This window comes from Piliocolobus tephrosceles, chromosome 14 (genome assembly GCF_002776525.5).
Source record: "Piliocolobus tephrosceles isolate RC106 chromosome 14, ASM277652v3, whole genome shotgun sequence".
Lineage (NCBI taxonomy): Eukaryota > Metazoa > Chordata > Mammalia > Primates > Cercopithecidae > Piliocolobus > Piliocolobus tephrosceles.
In genome coordinates this window covers 31,421,939-31,434,244 of record NC_045447.1, presented here as the reverse complement: position 1 = coordinate 31,434,244, position 12,306 = coordinate 31,421,939, and positions in this window count along the sequence as shown.

Genomic DNA, 12,306 nt, shown 5'->3' with positions numbered 1-12,306 from the left:
CCCCTTTCATGGGGTTGTTGGATATTTCAAAGCAACTAGAAAGCTCTTTCTAGAAGACATGTGAACTTTAAAAGGCCAGTTGAAAGGTCCAACCCTCTGGCTCACACACTGTCTGTCCAAACTGGGATACACCTCAGAGATGAGCCCATTTAAAGTCCCCTCTCTGGGTTTGTCGTCTGTGAATGCCTGGGTTCTGGGATGCAGTTCCTGGATTCTTGGAAGGGCATTCTTAGCAGATAAACCAGCCTGTGCAAAGAGCTGAGGTCGACAGAGCATGGAGCATTTGGAAACTGCAAGGGCTTCTATGGCTGGACTAGGGAGGGTGGGAAAGTGGTGAGAATTGAGGCTGAGAGAGAGCAGGGCCTGGTTTCATTTATTTATTTATCCATTCATGATATCTATTGAGGGCTCTCTGAGCTGGACTCTGGACCAGGACAGGAATCAGGCTCTTGTCCTTGTGAACTCCATGTGTCTTGACATGCTAAAGTGCTTGGGCTTTGAGGACAGTGAGAAGGCAGTGAAGGCATTTCTAGTAAGGATGATGCTGATGAGAGTAATTTCCCTGCTGCTAACAGCCAGTGTTCGTCAGGTGCGAGGCATTTCTTCATTAACTCATAATGCACTCAACAGCAATTGTAAGGGGGAAAGGGGGATAGATGTTATTCTCATTTTAAGGTGAAGAAGCCATGAGAAGACTAAGGTTCAGAGATGTTAAGTAACTGACCCAAAGGATACACAGGTGGTCTGTTGCTGATCCAGACTTCAACCCAGGCTATCTGACTCTAGGGGCCACTCTCTTAACCCTGCCCTTCTCCTCAATGGTCAGAGCTGAAGCATTATCTTGTTTGATTTTTCAGTTTACCTTTTTGAAAGTTAAATCTGTGTGAAGGATGAAAGGAGGAGAGACTAGAAGCAGAGAGGCCCATTGGAGGCTCTGGTTCAGGCAAAAGAGGATGGCGAGTTTAATCTGGGAAGGGGGGTGACTTTGAAGTTTGGCAAATTCAAGAGGCTTTAGGAAATTAGAATGACTAGTACATTGATCCATTCACTCAGCAGCTACTATTTGTGTACTTAGAGGTGGGATCTTGCTCTATCACCCAGGCTGGAGTGCAGTGGTACAATTATGGTTCACTATAACCTCAATTTCCTGGATGCAAGTGATCCTCCTGCCTCAGCCTACCAAGTAGCTGGGAATATAGGTGCATGTAACTACTAACAATTTTTATAGAGATGGGTTCTGTCTATGTTGCCCAGACTGGTCTTGAATCCCTGGCTTCAAGTGACCCTCCTGCCTTGGCTTCCCAAAGTGTTGGGATTACAGGTGTGAGTCACCATGCCTAGTCATCTGTTTATTGAGCAGCTAAGATGTGCCAGGCCCAGAAATGGCCAGGACTGGGTTGAGGGGTGGCCCGGAAAGATTGCTGGTCTGTGATTGAGAGGGGTGAGTCAAAAGTGACCTCACCAGATAAGGAGAGTTCTTCCTGAAGTGAAGGTGCAGCCCACACCGCTGCCTGGGGCAGAAGGAGTTGAGGGGAGCTTCCTGGAAGATTCCCATCCTGCAGGTGGGAAGCGAGGGCCATCTGCAAGTGGGGCCACCTGTAGTTTCCACCTGGCTGTGATGGGTTCCTTTTTGGCTCAGGTTGAGGTTTGCCTTGGCATGATTCCTCATTAATTACCCTTGGAGGTAATTCTGCAAATGCCAGTAATGACCAGTAGTTAATCTCTCTCTCTCCTGCTTGCCTCGCTTCTTCATTGTTTTTTTCTTTAATGGGCCATCCAACCTTGTTGGAATGTTTACCAAAGCAGGCTAGTTAGAGATGTAAATAAATGAATTTACCTTGTCTAAAGGATCTGGAGATAGAATTAAGGTGAGAGGAGTAATTTACAGGTGAATAATTACTTGGAAACCTCAGCGGAGAGACTGCTGGGGTTCTCTAATTATTTCCCTTCTCCCAATTTTCTCGTCTTTGAACTGCCAGCACGGGGGTGGACGGGGGTGGCATGGGGGGCTAGAGATGTTATTCTGGATTTCCCCTGGTGATTGTGAAATTCCTTCTGGGGAGGGCCTTGCCAGGATGTATGGTTGTGACTTGCATGGCACTTTCACACCATGACTTCATTCAGATCCTCAGTGAGCACTCTAGGTGGATGGTATGGCTAGCCCTATTTATGGTTGGAGCAACTGAGGTTCCTATAGGTGAGGTCATTCCCCACCAGCCATACCACGGATCAGTTGCATATTGTGGCTCAGACCCACGTTTCTGACACTCCCCCCGCCCTACAGCTGCCTATAGAGCTTGCTCACCTGCCAGGCTGTTTTCTGCCTTCCCCAGGCAGGCCCTTGCCCCCTCCCAAACACCCCAGGCCGCACGTGTCCCTCTGCATGGAGCTGAAACGTTCTTTGGCGAACAACCTGCTCCCTCTTCCCTGTAAGCTGGTGGCCGCGCCCCTTCCTTACGCAGCTCATTTTCCATTTTAAGATTTCCTGTTTGAACTAAAGGGCAAAGATCTCAGCAGTATCAGCCTGGAGCCGGGCTTCTGTGTGTATAAAGGGGAGCCCTGGTCCCTGCCCTCTGTTTGTCCACTGGCCTTATCGACGGAGCCCAAGTCCCAAGTTCAGAGGCTTCAGTTCCTTCCCGATTTGCTGGGTAAAGTCCGGCCCTTCCGTGCGGGCGGCCAGGGCGGGTGGCCAGCCCAGAGCCAGCGGTCATTTATGGCCGGGCAGTGCTTCCGTCCTGCCTGGCAAGCCACTGGCTGCCGCTGACAGACGGAAGATGGAGAGACAAGGACTCTTGGGGGTGCTTTCTCTTTGCCGTCCTTCCCTTTGTCCTCTGCTGAGGGCTGACTCCTCTGGGGCTCTGCTGGCCTGGCAGCCATGTGTCCCTGTCAATACGGACAGACAGACAGAGGAGGTCTGGGCTCCCTGAAGCCTCCTTGAAATTTTATCTTCTTATGGGGTAGATTTGGCTCTCCAGGCCAGCACATACACGCACACTCACACACATATTCACGCTCAAGCACACATTCCCAGATAAAAACCGAGGCTCTCTATAGCTGAGTCCTTGCTCAGAGACACTGAACGGGCGCCATTTTTATGCGGGATAATAAGAACTGTATCTTGGGAAGAACAGCGTTTTGGTTCCAAGGTCCTTTCATCTCCTATGTCTCATCTGATCTGGAGGAAAATCAGGAGTCATCTAGATAGTTATCACCTGTGTTTTACAACTGAGAGAAACTGAGAATCGATGGCTTCATTTAATCATCCCTTTATTCAACGGGAGTTCCTAGGGAGCTTGCATCCACCAGGTGCTAAGGATTAAGAGATGAAGTAGGTACAGTCCCTCTTCAGGTTGCTCAGGAAGTCAGTGATTGCAAGGCGGGGCGCCAAATGCCAGAAGCAGCACCCTGGGGTGCCATGGGAGGAGGGAGTCAGGGCATGGGTTGGGGCTGGGGAAATATTCCCGTAAGGTTTGTCCAAAACCGCTGTGAAGCACAAGGATACCCGGGGAAGGGCTGTAGTTCTTGATGGAATGCACGGGACACATCCTATCTTCGAGTCTAGGCACACACTGTGCATGAGGCTCTCTCTGTAGTGAAAGTCAGCCCTAGAGACACAGAGGAGGGGCTTCCTCTATTTGTGAACTGCTTTCTCTCCAGGGCCTAAAATGGAGCACTCGATAAATATTTGCTGTTGAATGGACACATACTACATACACACGTGTACACACAGTGCATCCCACTCTATCTCAGAGCTATAGAACCTACAAGCTGAAGGAAGCTTCTAGAATAGTGCAGATTGATGGCTGGGGGCAGGTCCAGAGCCGGAGCCATGGTGACCTGATTCTAGATCTCATATGCCTTCCCTGAAGACCATGGGACTAGGTATTGAGGCACCCAAGTTCTGGTCTCTTTTACAACAGCTTTCAATTTCGTGTGACCTAATTTTTTTCCATTGCAAAATAAGGAGGCCCTGTTGGCTGACTTCAGGAAGCCCCCTTTTCTGCTCTAACATTTAGTTAGTCTGGGAATGGGCAAATAGTACGAGGTAGGAATTTCCCTAAGCTGAGGAGAGTCCTTCTCTTTCCATCCTGATACAGCAGGCTTCTGTCTGGTCTCCCTTGCCAGCCCTTGTTGCCAGAGAAATGTCGGCCCCGTGGTCACTGCTGCTGTCTCTCTGGGCTGTTTGCCTTCCCTGCTGCCTGCTGGCATGGAGGGGTGAGGGGCTACCATGTGGCTATTCTCCCACCCCCAGGCCCAGCCTCCCTGTTCACTTCATCAGAACCAGGTGTCTAGGAACTGAACAGTCTGGGGATGACAGGGTGTCACTAGGCTCTTCTAGGCTGTGGTCAGCCCAGAGCCCCAGAGCCTGTGCAGAGTCCTGCCTGGGGACTGTCCCATCTGGCCTGCCCTTCCTCCTTCCCTCTCATGGCCGCCGAAGTGTGGCATGGTCTGCAGTACATTTCTCTTGAGGCTCAGAGACTTCAGCAATGGCTATGAAAGTCGTGGAGTCCCCATTGTGCCCTCAGCCTGCAGCCAGCATCTTTTCTGGGAGGTGGCACTTCAAGAGGTCATGGGGAAGGACTGTCTCCATCAGACCACCCCACCGGGCAGCCTCTCCCGGAACTTTGAGCCTTTCCCAGTGGCATCCATGCCCTTTCCACATGATTTACCTCCCCTACCCCATGGTGTTGTCCTTTTCTATCCCCGCTCTGGGAGGGAACCCGGGACAGTGGAACTTGAAGTTGGAAAGACCAGGGAGCCTTTAAATCCCAGCCGTTCTGCAAATCAGCAGTATGACTTGAGCCTCAGCTTTTTCATCTATAAAATAATTACTTTTTCCCAGGCTTGTTATGAAGATTCTATGAGATTATAGTGCATTAAAGCTCTGGGCAGGTAATCGTAGTGAACAATACTGTAGAATTAGCTATGTACTAGGCACTGTTCCAGCATTCCTCAACCCTAGGAGGAAGGTACTATTTACTCCCATTTTACAGAGAGGTTAAATCATGGCCCAAGGTGAGGTAACTTGTGGGCGGCAGAGCTGGGGTCATGAATCTAGAAGACTGGCTTGTTTTTGTTTTTGCTTTTTGAGACAAGGTCTCTCTCTGTTGCCCAGCCTGGAGTGCAGTGTAATGGCACAATCATGGCTCACTGCAGCCTTGACCTCCCTGGGCTCAGGTGATCCTCCTACCTCAGTCCCCCAAGAAGCTGGAACCACAGGTGTGGGCAAATGGTACTAGGCAGTACTAACCACACCTGGCTAATTTTTGTACTTTTTATAGAGACAGGATTTCACTATGTTGCCCAGGCTGGTCTCCAACTCTTGGGCTGGTCTCTAACTCTTGGACTGAAGCAATCTACCAGTCTTGGCCTCCCAAAGTGCTGAGATTACAGGTGTGAGCCACTGAGTCCAGCATTCTGACTCTTAAACCGTTGTTCACAGCCTTAAGATGTGTGTGCTTGCTGAGTGTTGGGTCCAGTTGCTCCCAACTAATTTGGGAGCTGCGAGCATTTGCATTGATGAGACTGATTTGTTTTTTGTTTTTGTTTTTTTTTGAGATGGAGTGTCGCTCTTGCCACCCAGACTGGAGTGTAGTGTTGTGATCTCAGCTCACTGCAACCTCCACCTCCTGGGTTCAAGTGTTTCTCTCACCTCAGCCTCCTGCGTAGCTGGGGTTACAGGTGCCCGCCACCACACTTGGCTCATTTTTGTATTTTTAGTAGAGACGGGTTTTACCATGTTGGCCAGGCTGGTCTGGAGCTCCTGACCTCAGGTGATCCTCCCGCCTAGGCCTCCCAAAGTGTTGGGATTACAGGCATGAGCCACCGTGCCTGGCCAGATGATGCTGATTCTTAAGCCATCTTGGGGGTTTCATTCACCCCTTTTTCTCCCTTTGTTACCTTCCCACATCCTCTCCACACATCAAGGGCTGGGATCTGGCTCCATTTTCTAGTTCTCTACCCGTGAATGGGAGCAAAGTGCCTCAGGCCAAAGTTTTGTTAAGAGGTGTAAACTGAATGAGGGTTTGTCTTTGGGGTCTGCCATTTAAAAGGAGGCCAGAAAATGGCCTCTGAGTGAATCAATTCAACAGACACTAACAAGACAGGGCAGAGGCTGCTGCCACAGAACTTACAGCCGGTGGTGTTGCTGGCAGGATCCCCCCACCCAGGCTAAGCTGTCAGGAGCAAGAGGGATGCGTGTCTTAGCTTTAGCACCTGCAAGCCCCAGAGGCCAGGCTAGAAGGGAACTGGGAAACCAGATCAGAGAAAGAGGCTGTGCCCATTTCACAGAGAGGAAGGGTAAGGGTTAAGGCCCAAACCCAGCACTCAGACTCTTGACTGGGTGATTTCTTTGACTCCTTTCTTCCTTTTACATTTTGTCACTATTTTTTTTAATTTTATTTTTTAATTTAATTTAATTTTTTATTTCCATAGGTGTTTGGGAAACAGGTGGTACTTGGTTACAAGGGTAATCCTTTAGTGGTGCAACCATCACCGAGCAGTATACACTAAACCCAACGTGTAGTCTTTTATCCCTCACCCCTCCCACCCTTTTCCCCAAGTCCCCGAAGTCCATTGTATCTTTCTTATGCCTTTGCATCTTCATAGCTTAGCTCCCACATATGAGTGAGAACGTAGGAAGTTTTTGGTTTTTCATTTCCTGAGTTACTTTACTTGGAATAATAATCTCCAGTTCCATGCAGGTTGCTGCGAATGCCATTCATTCATTTCTTTTTATAACTGCATTATCTCTATTTTCAAAACCCCAGGAGAGAGAAGAAGGCCCCAGCGACCCATGATGGGTGGAAGGGTGGAAGTCCCACATGTAGATAGGGGTCCTGGAAGAAGGTTGTTGCCTGTCCTGAGAAGGGGCATGAGGCAGGGTGAAGATGAGGGAGTTTTAGCAGCAGGAGAGGAGATGAAGCGACTTGCCCAGGGACACAGAACTTTTCTGCCTCCAGGAAGACAGTATCACTGTATCACTTCTCATCTGGCAAGCTGAAGGCTCCTTCTTTTTGAGACAGAGTCTTGCTCTGTCTCCCAGGCTGGAGTGCAGTGGTACGATAACAGCTCACTGCAGCCTTTACCTCCCAGGCTCAAGTGATCCTTCTACTTCAGCCTCCCGAGTAGCTGGGACCACAGTTGTGCACCACCATGCCCAGCTAATTTTTAAATTTTTTTTTTTTTTAGAGACAGGATCTCACTGTGTTGCCCAGGTTTGAGAGGGCCTTCTGTCCAGAGAGTTTAAGGCAACAAACTAGAAGCAGCACAGTGAGAAGCACTTGTTCTGGGAACGCAGAGCCTTGAGTTTGCTACCTGGCTCTGCCACAGAGTCACTGCATGGTCTAGAGTGTTGCCCTTCCTATCGGGACTCACCTGTCCCAGCTGCATAAAGATACCCCATCCACTGATCACACATCTCCAGGCAGATCCAGGCTCAGGCTCCGTCAACCATTCTCATGTTCTTTTTTTTTTTTTTTTTCCTTGAGACAGGGTCTCGCTCTGTTGCCCAGACTGGAGTGCAGTGTAGTGGCATGGTCACGGCTCACTGCAACCTTGATTTGCTGGGCTTAAATGATCCTCCCACCTCAGCTACTAGAGTAGCTGGGACTACCAGCACACACCACCACATCTGGGTAATTTGTAAAAATTTTTTGTAGAGACGAGGTCTCATGATGTTGCCCAGGCTCATTCCCATGTTCTTGCATTAGCGATCAGGGTACAGGAGTCATTCTATCCTGGGGAAGAGAAAAATCTTTATTTCTATTTTCCAATCATTTAATTCTTCTGTGAGTCTGCTCCTCTAACATCTACTGCAGGTGAGAGTTTCCTTTTAGTTTCTAACAAGAAATGCATCGTTTCCTTCTTGTGACTTGAAATAGAAAAAAGAAGACAGGGGTAGCAATAGAATGCCTTACCTAGGACAGAGGTGAGATCGAAAGGGGAACCTCAATTCTAAGGCAACATTAGTTGTAAGTCACATTTTTAATTCAATACTTGCCTTTATGGGGCAGGGCAGCAGGGAGGGGAAGGAAGATGCATAGTCACCATGCACATCTGTGGTAAGTTCTAGCCAGACTTCAGAAATGGCCAAATATGAAAAAAAAAAAAAAAAAAAAAAAGGTGTGTTAGGATGGAGGAAATATGATATTTACTTAGAAATGAAAATCGATTGCCTTTAACTTACGATAAGATAATTATGTTCCCTTGAGTCATTGTCATGCATTTGTGTTCATAAACCTCCCTCATTAAGTAGTAAGGGTACGCATTTTATCTTAATTCGTTTTTTATAGGGCTGTGAATTCCTGCATTTATCTACCTTTGTTTTCCTGTGTAGACACAAGGCTGCCCAGCCTCCCAGAGGTGAGATAACTTATTATCCAGCAACTATTTCCCTGGAACCCAGCCTGAGCTGAAGTGGGCTTTCATTTCTCCTCTTACTGCCTTGCAGTGTAACTTTGGGTATACTTTATCTGCCTGCCTCTGATTTCTGGTCTGGGTGAAGTTAATGTATTAAATCTCTCATAGGGCTATTGAAAGGGTCAAATGAGATACAGTTATACCACTTCTATGAAGGAGGAGCCGATGCTGTCTAAAGCCCATGCATGAACTCAGCCATTCCTCTCTACTGTCTCAGTTAACAAGAATGGCCCATGTAAACATGAATTGGTGTTGGGTTGTTAATGTGATCTTCTGAGAAGGGGCAGGAGGAAGTCTCTGTGAATGGAGCCAATTCTGATGGAGGCTCAGAGATCACGTTGCCTGGGTTCAAATTTTTGCTTGACAACTCACCAGCTGCATAACATTGAACATACCATCATGTAACTCTTTAGGTCTCAGTTTTTTCATCTGCAAAATGGGAGTAGTAATAGTATGTACATGATAGAATAATTGTGAGGATTCAATGGGAATATCAAATGTGTGTATAGAATTTAGTGCAGTCAATAAGAGCTCTATTATTTTTTAATCAAAATATGTGCCAGACATTGTACTAGACACTTTACATATATTAGCAGCTGACACCAGCAGGTTCCCCTAAAAGCCTGAATCACCTCTCTTGGGTCTGATCTTTGCGGAGGATCCTGGGTTAAGATGGGAGCTTCGGTGATTGCTGGAGAGCTCCATAGGGCGGCTCAGTATTTTCAGTGTCTCCTTGGGCAAACCTTACCTTGGTGTCAGAAAAGGTCACTTCTAACAGCAGAGACCCTTTGAAACTCCTTACGTTTAAGGGAGGCAGGCCAGTACCACTTGTCGGATACTCTCTAGGTTCCCAGCGTCTCAAAATACTTCAGATACTTCAGCTCAGTCAATCCTTGTGAAAACTCCACAGTGCCAATGTTATTGTCCCATTTTGCAGTTGAGGGACGTCATAGTGTGTGGTTGTTAAAGACCATGGGCTCTGGAGCTATACTCCTTGGATTCAAATCCAAGCTTTTCCATCAACTAATTGTATGACCATGGGTACTTCTAAGATCTGTGCCTCAGTTTACTTTTCTGTTAAATGGGAATAGCAGCCACATTTCATGGGTGATAGTGGAAATTCCATTAGCTATTTAATGATTCCCCATAAATGGTAGCAGGAGGCTGATGCTGCTGGAGAAAAATGATCAGAAAGAAGAAGTCCAGGCCAGGCACAGTGGCTCACGCCTGTAATCCTATCACTTTGGGAGGCCGAGGCAGGTGGACAACCTGAGGTCAGGAGTTTGAGACCAGACTGGCCAACATAGTGAAACCCTGTGTCTACTAAAAATACAGAAATTAGCTGGGCGTGGTGGCACACCCCTGTAATCCCAGCTACTCGGGAGGCTGAGGAAGGAGAATCACTTGAACCTGGGAGGTGGAGGTTGCAGTGAGCTGAGATTGTGCCATTGCACTCCAGCCTGTGTGACAGGAGCAAGACTCCATCTCAAAAAAAAAAAAAAAAAAAAAAAGGAAAAGTCCTACATGTAGGTACTTAGCCAGGAAGAAGTAGAAGTAAGTCTGCCACCTGGAATCCAGATAGGCTTGACTCTAAAGCTTGTGCTGATCGACAGTATTGTGTTTTCCTCCTTAGCTGAGCTTTCCTAACCAAATTAGTTCTAGACAGAGCCCAGAGGCTGCTGAAAGGCCGTCTTTAGAGATGGAAGGCAACAGTAGCTGCTTCTACGGAGCTACTTCTCAAGGACCTAGCAAAGACCTAATGACTCACACTTGATCAAGGAAAACAGTTCACAAACCATCACAGGCTAATTCTTGTGGTCCATGCAGTGCAGGCATTCAGGAAAAATGTGTCTGGCTTGTACCACTGATGAGAGAATTATGTGGCACATTTGCTCTTTTTTATTTTTTATTTTTTTCGAGATGGAGTCTAACTGTCACCGTGACTGGAGCGTAGTGGTAAGATCTCAGTTCACTGCAACCTCCGACTCCCAGGTTCAAGTGACTCTCCTGTCTCGGCCTCCTGAATAGCTGGGATTACAGGCACCTGCCACCATTCTCGGCTAATTTTTGCAGTTTTGGTAGAAATTGGGTTTCATCATGTTGGTCAGAGTGGTCTCAAACTCCTGACCTCAAGTGATCCGCCCGCCTCGGTCTCCCTAAGTGCTGGGATTACAGGCATGAACCACCATGCCCTGCCACATTTGCTCTTATTATTATTATTATTTTGTCACCCAGGCTGGAGTGCAGTGGTGTGATCTCAGCTCATTGCAACCTCGACCTCCCGGGCTCAAGCAATCCTCCCACCTCAGCCTCCTGAGTAGTGAGATGATAGGTGCATGCCACCACACCCAGGTAATTTTTTGTACCTTTTGGAGAGATGGTGTTTTACCATGTTGTCCAGGCTGGTTTTGAACTCTTGAGCTCAAGTGATCTGCCCGCCTTGACCCCCAAGAATTACAGGTGTGAGAAACTGCACCTAGCCTGCACATTTGCTATTTTTGTAGACTCTTTTAGGGGATGTCTGTCCTTCTAGAGAGAGAGAGAGAGAGGTAGAATATGCAATCCAGGATGGAGGAATAGAATGCAGCCAGCATGTCAGGAGGGGATGGATGGAGAAGGCAAGGAATGATATTTGGGTACCTGCTCTATGTCCAGCACAGAGCCCGATGCTTCCCTGATTGGATAGCTACTGTCTCCCCACTACCCCATAGAATAACTCAGGGAGCTGCAGGGCATTGTATAAGGCCACACACAAAGAAGTGGTGGAGTGACTGTTTCAGTCCTCCTGGTCTGATTTCAGTGTCTTTAACACCCCAAGACCTTTTCCACCCATGCCCTGAGCACATGCTGGTCTCTGCCTGGAATTTCTCCCATTCTGGGCATACTGCTACATTCTAAAAAATTCTTTCTTTAAGCTCCACGTTTGTCTCACAGTTTCACCACACATGCAATTATTTATTTATTTGCCTTTAAGCTTGGGGGGTGCGTGGCAGGCAGATTTCCACAGTGAAATGCAAATGACAAGACAGCAAGGTATTGTCTGTCTTGTTCATCCTGTGTCCCCAGCACCTAGAACAATCCTTGGCCCTTAGTAAGTATTTAATATTTCCTTAATTAAAAAAAAATAAGAGCAGCCGGGCGGGGTGGCTCACACCTGTAATCCTGGCACTTTGGGAGGCCGAGGTGGGCAGATTACGAGGTCAGGAGTTCAAGACTGGCCTGGCCAATATGGTGAAACCCCATCTCTACTAAAAATACAAAAATTAGCCGGGTGTGGTGGTGCACACCTGTAGTCCCAGCTACTCAGGAGGCTGAGGCAGGAGAATTGCCTGAACCTGGGAGGCGGAGGCTGCAGTGAGCTGAGATCATGCCACTGCACTCCAGCCTGGGTGACAGAACGAGACTCTATCTCAAAATAAATACATAAATAAATAAGAGCAAAGAATCTGACTCAGAGTCCAGTTTTATTAAAGATAGAATTCATTGGCCAGGTGTGGTGGCTCACGCCTGTAATCCCAGCAATTGGGAAGGCTGAGGTGGATGGATTACCTGAGGTTGCAAGTTTGAGACCAGCCTGGACAACATAGTGGAGCCCCGTGTCTACTAAAATTACAAAATTAGCTGGGCGCGGTGGCGCATGCCTATAATCCCAGCTACTGGAGAGGCTGAGGCAGGAGAATTGCTTAAACCCAGGAGGCGGAGGTTGCGGTGAACCGAGATCGGGCCATTGCACTCCAGCCTGGGCAACAAGAGCAAAACTCTGTCTCAAAAAAAAAAAAAAAAAAAGAAAGGATATAATTCACTGACCACACAATTCACCTAACAGTATACAACTGAATGTTTTTTTAGTATGGTCACAAAGTTGTACATTTTCTTTTTCTTTTT